Source organism: Schistocerca gregaria, chromosome 2 (assembly GCF_023897955.1).
Source record: "Schistocerca gregaria isolate iqSchGreg1 chromosome 2, iqSchGreg1.2, whole genome shotgun sequence".
In the NCBI taxonomy this organism is placed as follows: domain Eukaryota; kingdom Metazoa; phylum Arthropoda; class Insecta; order Orthoptera; family Acrididae; genus Schistocerca; species Schistocerca gregaria.
The window spans coordinates 718358404-718373133 of NC_064921.1; the positions used below are offsets into that span (position 1 = coordinate 718358404).

A 14730-nucleotide genomic window follows, 5' to 3' on the forward strand; every position below is an offset into this window, starting at 1 on the left:
ATGTCGGGAGATACTCCTCAACATCGGATCTCCATTTGGCTGGCGTAGCGCGGCAACTCGGCGTGGCATGGACTCAACAAGTCGTTAGAAGTCCCCCGCAGAAATAAGGAGCAATGCTGCCTCTACAGCCGTACATAACTAGTATTGCAGAAGCAGGATTTTGTGCACAAACTCACCTCCCAGTTATGTCCCATAAACGTTCGATGGGATTCATGTCGGGCGATACAGATGGCAAAATCATCACGTGAATTGTCCAGAATATTCCTCAAACCAACATCGAAAAACTGTGGTCCAGCGACATGACATCGTTTTTTGGGAACACGAAGTCCATAAACGGCTGCAAATGGTCTCTCAGTAGCCGAACATTGCCTTTTACAATCAATGAGCGATTCATTTGGACCAGAGTACCCAGTCCATTCCATGCAAACACAGCTCACACCATTATGAAGTCACCGCCAGCTTGAACAACGTGGGTGCATGGCTTAGTGGGGTCTTCGCCACACTCTAGCCGTCCCATCAACTGTTACCAACTCAAATCGGGGCTCACTTGACCAGGCCACGGGTTTCCAGTTGTCTAGGCTCCAACCAATATTGTCACGAGTCTGGGAGCGGCGCTGCAGGCGATGTCGTGCTGCTAGCAAAGGCACTCACTTCGGTCGTCTGTTCCTATAGCCCATTAACATCATATTTCGTCACACTGTCCTAACGGATACGTTCACCGCACGTTCCTCATTGATTACAGCAATTATATTACGCAGTGTTGCTTGTCTGTTAGCACTGACAATTCTACGCAGCCACCGATGTTATCTGTCGTTAAGAGAAAAGTCCAAAATGGAATGTCCCATGCGTCTAGCTCCAACTACTAGCCCGCGTACAAAGTTTGTCAGTTCCCGTCGTGCGGTCATAATGACGTCGGGAACCTTTTCACACGAATCACCTGAGTACAAATGACAGCTCCGTCAATGTACTGTCCTTTTGTAGCTTTTGTAAGCGATACTGCCGCCATCTGTACATGTGCATATCGCTGTCCCACGACTTTCGTCACCTCAGGGCATAAAAGCTCCACGGTACGGAGAATGTAAATGTACTTCACGACATACATGATTCAGGGAGAGGTGGGGACTGTTCCACTGGTTTAGTCAAAACCGATTTTCATCTCTATATTTGTAAAAGCTGAGTGGTTTCTCGGTGTATAATGATTACGATATCATAAGGACGTTAACTGTAATCATCTTTCCTTTTTTTCGTGTCTGCATACTAATATTGACGACCAACGGCCTTGCCGCAGTGATAACACCGGTTCCCGTCAGATCACCGAAGTTAAGCGCTGTCGGGCTACGGTAGCACTTGGATGGGTGACCATCCGGTCTGCCGAGCGCTGTTGGCAAGTGGGATGCTCTCAGCTCTTGTGAGGCAAACTGAGAAGCTACTTGACTGAGAAGTAGCGGCTCCGGTCTCGGAAACTGACAGACGGCCGGAAGAGCGGTGTGCTGACCACATGCCCCTCCATATCAGCATTCAGTGACGCCTATGGCCTGAGGATGACACGGCGGCCGGTCGGTACCGTTGGCTCTCCATGGCCTCTTCGGGAGGAATTGGTTTAGTTTTATATTAATACTGACACATTGTCGTTGCAATGGAATGGCGTTGAGAATAAACTTCAGGCATGCCTAGTAAGGAAATCAGTGTACCTCTCTTAGTACCAGAAACGTGAAAATTTATCTTCTTCTGCCTCCCGAATTACGAGTAGCAATAAAAAATTTTTACTGCATTTTTAGTTTTGTCGTTTCAAATTTACTAGCAGCATCAAACCCTATGTGTACCACCTCAGACTTGTTTAATGGAAAGACATACTAAGAATGAGATTAGGATAATATCAAAAATGTCAACTGTAGTAGATGTAATAAAAATATTTCCTGTAATAATTTTTCCACTTCCTCTTTCAGAAGAGAATGAATAATAACACTCTGCTGCACATTTCCATGCAGGTGCAAGCGCATTAATCTATAAAAGATGCAAAGAAACCCAATTCCGTGCATACCTGCTTTCATGTCGATTATAATCATACACCATTTTCTTGCCGGGCGTGCATATGTCACAGTGCCAACGTGTTTCAAATATATGACGAGTCGAGATAATTGAGCACATTCTTTATCATACATAAAATGGAAGAATGTGTCCAATTGATCCAATTCCACGTCGAAAAACTGTCGGCGGTGATAATTTACTCATTATTTATATAGGTCAGTCAGCCATCGTAGAGGCGTTATATGTTACAAGTCCGATATTTAAAGACCTAATTTTTTTTGCAATAATTTTCGTCCGAACACTTCAAAAGTCGTGTAGCCGTCGCTGGAAATCAGCGGACGCTTCTGACATTTATGTCAAGACTGGCTGATTCCGTTTTTACACCAAGGTGTGAAATTTTCTGACATTGTCTTGCCTGACGCTACCCTTTGAAACGTCTTCATTTGGTTATAGGAATCACGTGTATTTCCATCTTTCTGAACACTCCTAACCCTTCGTTATTATTGTGTGTAGCAAATCATTGCGTTCAGAAATAAAACACCAGCCCCTGACCTACAGGAAATTTAGTACCACTGGAAATAAAAACTACATACGCTAAATTCGTCAGACCTGTCTGTGATCTAAGACATTGGCTCCTTGAAGACATCACTGCTGTTGGTAGTGCCTTTTATAATGATTGTACGATACAATTAATGAAATAAAATGTATTACGAATGAAATGATGAAGAATGGAGAAATTCGTATCGGCGATGTCAAGTAACGAAAAATTAAAAATAGCCCACGGAAAATATAAATGTCTTAGTGTGAAAATATGTAAAATTGCTATTATCTGGCAAAGAAGTGCTATACGATTGCCATTTTGCGCAAGTAGCACACTGTTGTTGCTGTTTTAGATGAGACCATGTACCAATCCAGTTTAATCGTGAGCTATACTCAAGAGGTGAGTAACACTGGTATTGTATATTAGACCTTTCTGGGGTAGATCGTTTTCTCTTTGGTTGAATTTTATGTCTGTGTTGTCCGGTAGAGTGGTGAACAACACAGACACAAAATTCAACCAAGGGGGAAACGATTTACTCTAAAAAGGACTAAAATACAATGTAAAACCTATCCTCAGCAGCCATAAACTGAAAAAGGTTGCAGCTGCACAAAAAATGCAGCAGATGCTACAAAATCAAGTAAAAATACGAAAGCAGCAACAGGTCACAAAGTAAGCAAGCTTCTAGGGGGAAATGAATAAAAATAAGTTTAGACCTAAATATGCAGTAAATGAAGCAAAACTCTAAAATTTATTAATAATAAACTGAAAAACAACCAATCCGTAGTTGTAAAGTCTGACAAAAGCAATACATTAGTTGTGATGAAAGAAGAATAATAATACATAGACAAAGCAAATGAACTTTTTGCCCATAATAATATTCAGCACATTGAAAAAGATCCAACCAAACAATGTCAAAGTAAAATTAAGGAACTATTAAAGAACACACATTTCCTATTGATAGAAACTGAAAAGAAATACCTTACATGCATGAATCTGAAAGCACCACGCCTAAGAGCACAGCCAAAAATACACAAAGGTGGAAATCCGATACGTCCCGTGGTCAACTCTATAAATAGCGCAGCATACAAACTGTTACAAAAACTGAAAAACATGCTGATGAAAAATTATACATACGAAACACCATATTCCATAAAAACAACATGATGCTAGCTAAAGAACTAAGCACCAGAAAGCTCCCTGTGATATACCTTTTGCATTTCTTACTTTTATGTTTTCATCCTCTTTAAAAGCAAAGAGAAAAGATGAGGTGGTAGTAGCCCAGCGTAGAGCCTGTGCCTACCGTCAGGTATTTTTGACTTTCAGATGTTAAAAGACAGAGCAGTTTTTGTTCTTGTACGAGTTGTTGAAAGGAAGGTTTCGCTCAGTGAGTGAACGAGTGAGAACCGACATTTTTTAGCGAGTAATTGCAGACCGCCATTGTGTGTATTTTCTATGTGCATCGAACAGAAATATAGTAGTGTTTTATTAACAGAATATTTGTGAGAGTTATTATTTTTTCAAGTAATAATGCAATAAGAAGAACGGAAGCCCACCTGTGTACTTCGGAAAATTTACGAAGATCCGAATATAACAACACGGCCACAGTCAAGGAGACGGCGATCGGACATAATATTAATAATTGGTACGCATAAAATACTATGAAGACGATTTATTTATATAAATATAAACTAAAATGATTCCTTTCCCGTTACAGGCAATGCCTAGCTTATTGTGCTTGTCCTTATGCCAAAGAATTAATCTCTTTAATTCATCCATTTTAAAAAAGCCACACATTCCAACATTTTATTATCATTCATTCCCTATCCTATTATATTATCATTTTATTATATTATATCCCCCAAATTGTGCAGTTTATATCACTTGACATCACTAACCTTTGCTCGAAAATACCCATACAAGAAGCTCTAACAGTAAGACAAAAGAACCTTAAGCAACACAATAAACTTTCATACACAGAGGCTGTCAAATTTATGGAACTCTTTCAACTTTTGACATTTAATGGCAAAATTTATAAACAACCAGACGACCTAGCAATGGTATCATGTATATCTGGTGCCATAGCTGACATATACATTAAATCACATAGAACAAAAATTATTTAACAGCCAAGAACCTTGCCTAAAGGAAATAAAATTTAATAGGAGATATGTAGATGACACACTACTGTTAGTGAAAGGGGATACCGAAGCCATCACAGATATTCTAAATAATTAGAGTAATCTACATGAGAAAATCAAATTTACTGAAGAACACGAGAAAAATAAAAGCATCAACTTTCTGGACCTAAATATTACAAGACACAACAACACATGCACATTCAAAGTTATAGGATAAAGTCAATGACTGACATCACAATCCCTGCAACTTCATGTCACCCAAATATCCACAAAAAGGCAGCATACAGGTCATTGCTACATGGGACAACAAAAATACCATTGAACCAAGTAAATATGCAACAAGAAATAAACACAGTGAAAAAGATTGCAGTTGCCAATGATTACAATGCTTCCATGGTTGATACAATCCTAGACAAAGTGAGGAAAGACCCATATGCAAATTTCACCACAGAACAAAAAGAGAACAACATACCTATATCTAGTATCCCATTTATAGGAAATGTATCACGGAAGATTGAAAATATTTTCAAAAACCACAAACTAAAAATTGGGTTTTCTATATCTGATGTCACAGAGTGATGTACTTCGGGCAAGTGAGAGACTGTTTGTATACTCTTAGGACAGTGTATCTTTGACATGTTGTATTGTATGTTCTGTGACTATGAAATAAAGTGTTGTTAGACTGCTAATCGCTGCTCTCCTGTGATTCACGACATCTAATAAACTACAACAAAAATTAACATAATATAAAGTGTAATCATGACCCACATTCAGACTCTGGAATATACAAGATAACATGCCAGGAATGCTCCATGTTCTACCTAGGACAAACAGGCCGAAACTTCAGCACCAGGTGCACCGAGAACATTAAAGCCTACACACACAACAAACACACTACATCAGTAATAGCAACACACATACATAATACAGGACATTTGGAAAAAAGTGCAAAATGTCAAAGTACTCCACTGACTAAATAAAGGACATAAAATGGATTTGCTAAAAGAACTGGAGATAACACATTACGGAAAATATCAAGATAAAATAATAAATGAAAAACTTGAAAGGTGAATCAGTGAATTTCTTCAGATGTTTCGATAGTATACTTACATAAAAATAGTAAAACATAGAAATAAGTACGACTGTAAAATCGATATAAGTAATTTATAAGCCAAATTGTTAGGATAAATAACCTCTGTACAAAAGCATATCATAATCTGTGGAAGACCTATAATGTTATCTCTGCGGACTAGTTGTAAGAAGATCTTTGTAAGTGTTTTGTTTGTATGTTTTCGATGTTTAAAGTGTACAAAAAGTTGTGTGTGACATTTAGTGTTCGTGAGACTCTGCACAAATGGGCCATTAGAAAACTGTAAGTACAAATTCTTCTATTTCGCCACTAACTTTACCAAAAGAATCGATATCCAACTAAAAAATCGCCTGTTTCTTATATATTGCAGTGAATGAAATGAAATGATCTTATGGCATTGTTGGCCGGGAGGCCCTATGTGGGGGAGTTTTGCCGCCGTGTTTAGCTGCCTCCACTTTGGCCTTGCGGGTCAATGATGATGAAGGACACACAACACTAAGTCCTCAGCCGGGAACCGAACCAGTGCCCCTTGAGTGGTAGGCGGAAACGCTACCGCTACACTTCACAGGCGGACTATATTGCAGTAAAAGTCAACGAAATGAAGCAGATTCACACACATTGACATCATCAATAGAAATTGCTTAAGACACACAAGAAAGCACTTCAAAATGGTAACCATTTTCCGAAATGCGTCGTGCGAAAATTAAATACAGAAAAATCGTGACTAGTAGCAGAAGATTTATTTATAAACAAACCTGTTGTGAGAAATATCACGATGAAAGGCGATATGCGCGACCATCAGGATGATATAGAAATTGCGGAAAAGGATTATGTGCCATCTAGGGTGAACATGGAGCCCTATCAGACTGATGGTATTTGTTTCGCATGAGAATGATGGAGTAGCTTTTATACCTCTTTCGAGACCCTCCCACCAAGCTCGGTCATCAGTCACGCTCTCTCGTTTTGAACAAGATCATTTTAAGCTGAACAGTTATGGCTTGTGAAAACCGGACACTGGGCTGGGAGAAAAGGCCAAATGATCGAAAGTTCCAAATATGCTTCTCTGTGGAAAGCTAAATTCGTCTCTCGTCTTCACGAACAAACAATAAGTCCACGAAATAACAGCGAAGTTTATTTATCCTTTTGGTATTATACATTTGTTCTACATTGTAATGGCATAATTCTAACAGATTTTTGATATGCAGAAATTCCACTTAAAACTATAATACAACTTTTGATAAAACCGCATAGTACTACTCCTCCTTATGGACTCTTATGTAATAATCCCTGATGTTATTCCAGTTAAAATATATGCAAAGTTACTGTAACTGCATTGAATAGGCAGTAAAGGACTATTTCTTTTAACTGTGTTATAAAAAGACAGAGTATTCTGGAAAATATACAACTGCAAACCCCTTGCATGATATTTATCCTTGTTCTGCGAAACTGTGGATACTTTTATGTATGAAAAAAGCGGCGTACACTGTTTTCCCTCAACAAGAATTGGACCATTATATAACAATATTATAATAATTGTACTTCCTCTTTCTTACTGACTTTGAAATGAATTTTTTTGAGACTCTATGATGTACCTGAACAGGAAACGTAACCAGCTTATTCAAAGGAATCACTTTACAACGTATACTTCCGCTGTTCGACATATTGTTCACAAGTTGGTATTTTTCCGTCTTCCAAGGACTATGGTGCGAGGTAATTAGGCAGTTGCAGTCGCAACGACTAGACAATGCGTGGGTGTTAATGACCACGCTGTCGTGCGCCCTAAACAAACACATACAAAATTTGCCACCGTCGAGTTCCAACAGTGCCTCTGGGTGTAGCATAATTACTGTGCGAAACTCATTCAAATACTCTGGAAAAAGGCACGGGCATGTTTTCAAGAACTGTGAGGACAAGTGGAGAAAGCAGCACCGGTCTCTGTGCTGATGAACCTCTACCGTTATTTGACTTTCAAACAGCTGAGCAGAACTGAACGCACTCAGACATTTCTCTCTTTACTTATTCTGATCAACACTAAACTGACACACAATATTTTTAGCGCAGCGCAATCTGACTTTCAACAATCCCTACAAAAGAATGGCTCTGGCTAACAATAACCTGTTCCTGTCATGAATCACTAACCTCACAAAAATCTTCGTTACTCGAAGTACTGCACTACTGCGAGCGCCACTACTGCCAGCTAAATAAAAAATTTTAACTACTGAAGGCATTAACTACTGATAGGCATAGTTAGCAAATGAAAGATTTTGATAGAGAACAAACAATGTATTTACCTTAATAGTGTTTAAAATTCATAATCATCAGTTCATTACATCCAGTATTACAAATTTACTCTTTCTGGCGGACACACGTCCAGATCGTCCGCTCTTAAAATTCTGCCACCTCTCTCCCAACACTGCTGGCCGGTCACCTCCAACTATGCAACGCTATGTGCTGTTCACATCCAACTGCCCAACACTACAATAGAGAATATTTCATCAATGCCAACCAGCCACAGACTGCACACAACACAGTCAGTGATTTTCATACAGAGCGCTACGTGGCGTTACCAACATAAAAACGTAAACAGCCTACTTATATGACGAAATCTATTTCCACGCAAGAGGGGTTGGATCAGTTTATGGGCGTCACCTTTAGCTTCCAAGTACAATAAAGAGCAAATCTCGATGTAACTACGTCTAACGGATGTCATAAATCCGAAACTGCTCTCTGTTTATGAGACCGACGTGTCCAGGTTACGAAATATTTCTCATGCTTGCCTGTTTCTATACTCGTTTCACAGAGTGTAATGAAGAAAGAAGGAGAAATTGACTTGACTGAGAGACAAAAAGAAAAAGAAAAGGAAGTGTAAATGCGAGAAGATGGGAGCTGTTGCTTGCTTCTACAAAGAGAAACGTCAGGATATTGCTTTTCATTAGAGAAAAGTTGTGAGGATTGTTAAAAAACGTGCTTCAGGTTCTTGTTAAATGCAATAGAATGCAGCGCATCGTATTCAATACCGACGATCAGCAATGGACTAGGGATTTGTGAATGTTTTCTTTTTATGAATGGGCACTGCTAGGTTCAAATGGCTCTAAGCATATGGGACTTAACATCTGAGGTGATCAGTTCCCTAGACTTAGAACTACTTGGACCTAACTAACCTAAGGACATCACACACGTCCATGTCCGAGGCACATGATTCGAACCTTCGACCGTAGCAACAGAGCGTTTCTGGACTGAAGCGCCTAGAACCGCTCGGTCACAACGGCCGGTTCACTGCTAGGTTAGCAGTTAAGTGAGACAGGTACTGCATATACACCATCTGATCAAAAGCATCCGGACATCCATTCGTGACGCGGAATCAATTAGCAGAAGTAACGAGAGGCGGACCCGTCAGCGTATAAGGAGGTGGGGAGTGCTGTCTTGTCAGTAGAGAAGCAGCAACGTCAGAACCAGTCGGCCAGGGGAGCACAGTGGCTCGGGAGTGCGTTGGTTATTGCTTGTTGCCTGAGTAGCAAATCCATCAGGGACTTTTCACTCCTCTGTAAAGGAGCGGGCACGAGCTGGAGCCCATGCTGGAATCAGAACGCTCTCTGGCATCCAAAAGCTCGGCACTTAAGCCATGTCAATAGCTCCGCAATCACGATCTGGGCAATAACCAGCTATTCGACACACAGCGACAGTGCTTAGAGGGCCGCATAAGGGACCTCAACCGCAACAAGACCTCCCTTGTGTAGTATAAAATGTGACCTTTCGCCAGGCTCGTCATATCTAGTCAGTCTTCGAATCAGCATCCACTGCGAGTTGACGTCCGCCATGAGGCCACCAACTTCCGCCCGCCATCTCGTCGGCACCTCCCGGTGGAGTCCATCTGCAGTCTGGATGGACTGGGGGTCGAGCTAACGTTGGCTGAGATCTGAGCCACCAGTCCGCCAGCGTCTGCCGCCATCTCTGAGTCACCGGTCCGGGGTCTGACCCCGCACCATTGCCGTCCATCGCTGGGACCGCACGCTGGCTGAGACCGAGCGTTGCACCACTTGCGAGTCGCCACCGTGCTCTATTGACAGAAACACTGATGCCGACACTTCTGCGTCTCTCCATCCCGGCCTGGGTGCACCGACCGACCGTTGGAACCCGCCTCCTGTGGTTGCTGTACCTACGCTTGTCCTACATAGAAGTCAATAAATCGTTTGACACACTGGCTGTCTACATCCCAACCACAGCCCTGCCGTGGCCACGTGGTTAGAGGCGCCATGTGACGGACTGCGCGACCACTCCCGCCGGAGGTTAGAGTCCTCCCTCGAGCATGTGTGTGCGTGTGTGTTGTTCTTAGCATAAGTTAGTTTAAATTACTTTAAATGGTATCTATGTCTAGGGACCGATGACCACTGCAGTCTGGTCCCTTAGGATATAACACACATTTGAATATTTGAACAGTCCTCATCAAGAGGAAGTCTAAACCCCTTTACAGGTTGTGTCGGAAGACCTGTTGGAATAATGACGATGACAGTGGCAGTGCGGCAGTGGCATTCGACGAAAATATACAAATGCAGACTACGAGTTTTTATCTATGTGGGTCTGTACGATAATTTCCCCTCTTTACTTTCTTCTTTTCTGGTATATACTGTACGATTTTTTGCAGCAACAGATGAGCAAAATCGGAGTAAGTGAAAATCTCACTCCGGAAACAATCCAGTACTCGCTGGATGAGCTATGTCATGTACGGGAAGATAATGTAATATTATGTGAGTACCCAAATTGCCTAAGTGAGGAAAGAAAGGAGTAGTAAATCACCAATGTATCTCCACGTGCCCTGGATGCAAGCACCAACTCATTTGTGACTCTGTTCTCAGGTGTATCTCATGAGGCTGCAAAACTCAGATATTGCTAATTATCTCCAGACTGAAATTAGCAAATAATGCTAGAGTATACGCTATATGTCCTGTTAAGCTGAGAAATGTTAGTCCTTACAGGATTTACAGGAAGAACTAGTGGATTGTTAGAGAAGGAAGAACACATCTAAATACTATTTGAAACAATATTTCGTGGTAACGCAGGGACAAGGAGAGTCTGCTGAAAGTTTTGTGGATCGCATAATGTTCAAATGGTTCTGAGCACTGTGGGACATAATATCTTAGGTCATCAGACCGCTAGAACTTAGAACTACTTAAACCTAACTAACCTAAGGACATCACACACATCCATGCTCGAGGCAGGATTCGAACCTGCGGCCGTAGTGGTCGTGCGGTTCCAGACTGAAGTGCTTAGAACCGCTCGGCCACTCTGGCCGGCCGATCGCATAAGGGACATAAACATTAATATGTGTGAAATGAGAGATGACCACAATATCATAAAATCTTCCGGAATTAATTTCTCACTCTGCAGTGGAGTACACGCTTGTGTGAACTTCCTCGATGCTTAAAACTGTAAATCGAGTTTTAAACTTCCATGAAGTTTCATATCAGCGCACACTCCACTGCAGAGTGAAAAATTTATTCTGGAAACATACTCCATTCTGTCATCTCTTTGCAATTAATTTCCTTCCAGGAATACTAGACCTGCAAGTTGCTTAGAAGAACTTGTGTGAAGTTTGGAAGATAGGAGATGAGGTATTGGTGGAAGTAAAGATAAATCACTCCTGTGTAGCTCATCTAATAGACCACTTGTCCATGAAAGGCGAAGGTCCAGAGTCGAATCTCGGCCCAGTACACATTTTAATCTGGCAGTAAATTTGACAAGTAAGGCTCTCTAACAGAAGGCAGAGCAAATACCACCAAATGCGTTTTTGTGAATGTTGCCTGCTGAAATGTCACGTAAAACGAGTATCGCGTTTCCTTGGGCAGTAAATAAGGCTGTAATGGCTGCAGCAGCATTAGAAGAAACTGATGCAGGATGAAGCCTAGAGAGAGGAAAGTTGCTAATACTGAGCCTGGGTGTTATAGATCCTGTCAGCAGAGTCACATTCAGTGATAATATAGGAAGTCACAATGTAAAAAATGTAAACCAACTGGACCAGATTTCGCACCCAAACATTAAACTAAATAGAGAATGCTGCAGCCATTGTATGGCATTCCCAGTGAATGTTATCACGAGGCAACCCTGAGTAGAAGCTCTGGCAGGCTGTTATTTAATTCGTTTTATGGGAGGAAGGCTGTGTAAACTTTTGTTGGATTTGCATCACAGGTATCTGTATTCAGTGATACATATTAAAAGTAATGAATATGAACCCCCTCCAGTTCAAGTTGAGTGGTATAGACGGGAGTATTACTCACTCCCTTGGTTCGGCAGTTTTTGCATTTGGGGTGGGAAGGGAGGAGGGTGATGAGAAGGTCTGGGAACACTTCTGGGCTCGTATGGAAATTCTTCCTAGCATAGGGAGATCATAATTGGTTTAGATTTTATGGCAGAACATCATATCAAGGTCTATCAGGTACAGACCACGGAGGTACTTGATGGAGCGTTGTTCGATTCCGGTTTTATTGCTGAACGAACCGAATAACTGCAAAGTACACTCGCGTGCTGGGGAGGCTAATTAGACTGTGTTCCAGGTCTCTTATACTTGACTCGTGGGATATAATGCGAGAGATTCAGGAAAGATAAGCCGTGTGGACACAGGAATGAATATATCAGTTAATACTTTATTTGTAGCTGAGCTCTTGACAGAAAATCACGAATTGTATAAGCCAAAATAGTTTATTTGTTGTAGTTTAACTTAACGCTCGTCAGCATGGACAATTTAGATTCACTGGAAGTGGACTGTTGTGAGGTGCACTGACAGTTAACTTGTAACTTTCAGAAGAACAAGAATTACATAGAAACTTCAGAGAATAATATTCGAAGCTGGGTCAGTCTGTCAGCGTAACCGCATTTCGGACAAAAGGTGTCACATTTAGAAGCAAATGGTAAGGAAATGACGGAAAGATTATTAAAAGAAAAGAGTATTAAAAGAGTTGTTTTAAAAGATGGCTCTGAGCACTATGGGACTCAACTGCTGTGGTCATTAGTCCCCTAGAACGTAGAACTACTTAAACCTAACTAACCTAAGGACATCACACACATCCATGCCCGAGGCAGGATTCGAACCTGCGACCGTAGCAGTCGCACGGAGAGTTGTTTTACCCTCTCAGATCATTGCCAACTGCACTGATAATGCAGCATACAATTCACACTAGGAATGAACCATCAATGTAGAGAAAACCGTAACAAATTCCATATTATCTGCTAGATAACCTGGGCATTGCCGTTGCTTTATAATCATATATTGCTGAGTGAGTACCATTAGATAGAGGATCCCCAGAGGAATGACCGAAGATGGTGTTCACGGTTCTATCTGATAATTTTCAGTACCGCGCAAATGCCATTCGCCTTGAAGAATGGGCTGACTGCATTCCAGAACTTATTGCGCATTGTACTACATGGTTTGAAACCTAAATAGTGCATAGTATACCTGGATGATATATTTTAATCTTTCTTAAGGACATCCAGAAGCACATAGTACAACTACGTGGCATCTTTAGTCGGCTGATTAATAATTAGGTTAGAAAAGTGCCGTTTTATTAAAAAAGGATTTCGTCATTTCGGCCACATTATCGCCCAGGGTGGGGTGCAAACAGACAATCCACATGTGCAAATCATACAGGAGTTTGCAGCACCTAGAACAGTAAAAGATAGTCTTCTCTGGGAATAGCTAATTTTCGTTGAAAATGCGTGTCAAAATTATCAGAAATAGCAGGACTCCTGATATATTTGCTGAGGGAATAGTGAAGTTTCAGTGAAGTTTCAGTGGAGACCAGAGCACAAAGAAGGCTTTGTATGACGAAAGGATTTTTTGACCAATGGACCTGTCTTCACATTACCAGATTACGAGGAAGATTTTATATTATCAAATGATTTGAACAGTCATACCTTGAGGATCATTCTGAGTCAGTAAATTAATGGCGCATAGCACCTGATAGCTTACGCTTCTATACCGCTTAATAAGAAGAGATAGACAATTTAACTATGCAATCATTTAATTGCTACTTTTTATGGTAAACATTTTAAAGTTATACAAGATCAGTCATCTATGAAATGGCTCCTCTGCTTTAAGATTTCACATAACTCCCCTACTTAATGGGATTTATGGTTAAATGAGTTTGACTTTGAGGTGAAACATCGTGCTGGGAAGAATCACAGTAATGCAGATGGCTTAGGTCGCAAGATACTTGTATCCACGAATGTGTGATGAAAGGTTCAGGCCGCTGACAGAGACTGTCAACAACTCATGAGACAAGCTCAGCTCAGTTCTCACAATAGAGGGTGTGGTTGGTACATAGTTGTGTCACCATGTTCATGTAATGCAGTGTTAAACCCTATCTTAGCAGGACATGGAGGCTGAGACGATGTGGAACGTTATGTTGCAGAGAAGTACTGGTGGAAGCTGTGGAAACAAGATGTGGTACATTATGTCAAAAACTGCATACAGTGCATGCAAGAAGCTCGGCTTAGTCAACAATATTGCATCAAGAAATAGTTAACAATAGGTCGCACTGCAGCGGCTGTCTGTTGTCAGAAGACCATTGTAAATGGTCGGTATGGATATTGTTCGTCCCTCTGCACAGACATTAGCAGGGGATCGCTATGTATTGACGATAATTGATTATTTTTCACGAGATCTCTCTATGACTGCATTACCAAGCCGGCAAGCAGAAATAGTAGCTCGCAGTGGATATTAGAATTTGAGAGGCTGGAGGCCATCATATAGAGCACTAATTTTATTTCCAGTCTGATGAAACAATTATGTTGGCGTTTGCGAACTGAAGATGACGACTAGTGCACTATATCAACCAGCTAATTAGAGACCAGAGAGGGTGTACGGAACAACAGGGAAAACGTTAAGTTATTGCCGAACTGCAAGTTTCTGAGCCAAAAATATCCTTTGACAATGGGAAGAG

At 41.1% G+C, this 14730-nt stretch overlaps 1 pseudogene; it reads left to right on the forward strand.

Annotated features, from left to right (window-relative positions):
* Positions 1-1269: 1269 nt before the first annotated feature.
* On the forward strand, positions 1270-1387 carry LOC126337106 (5S ribosomal RNA; annotated as a pseudogene).
* Positions 1388-14730: the final 13343 nt, after the last annotated feature.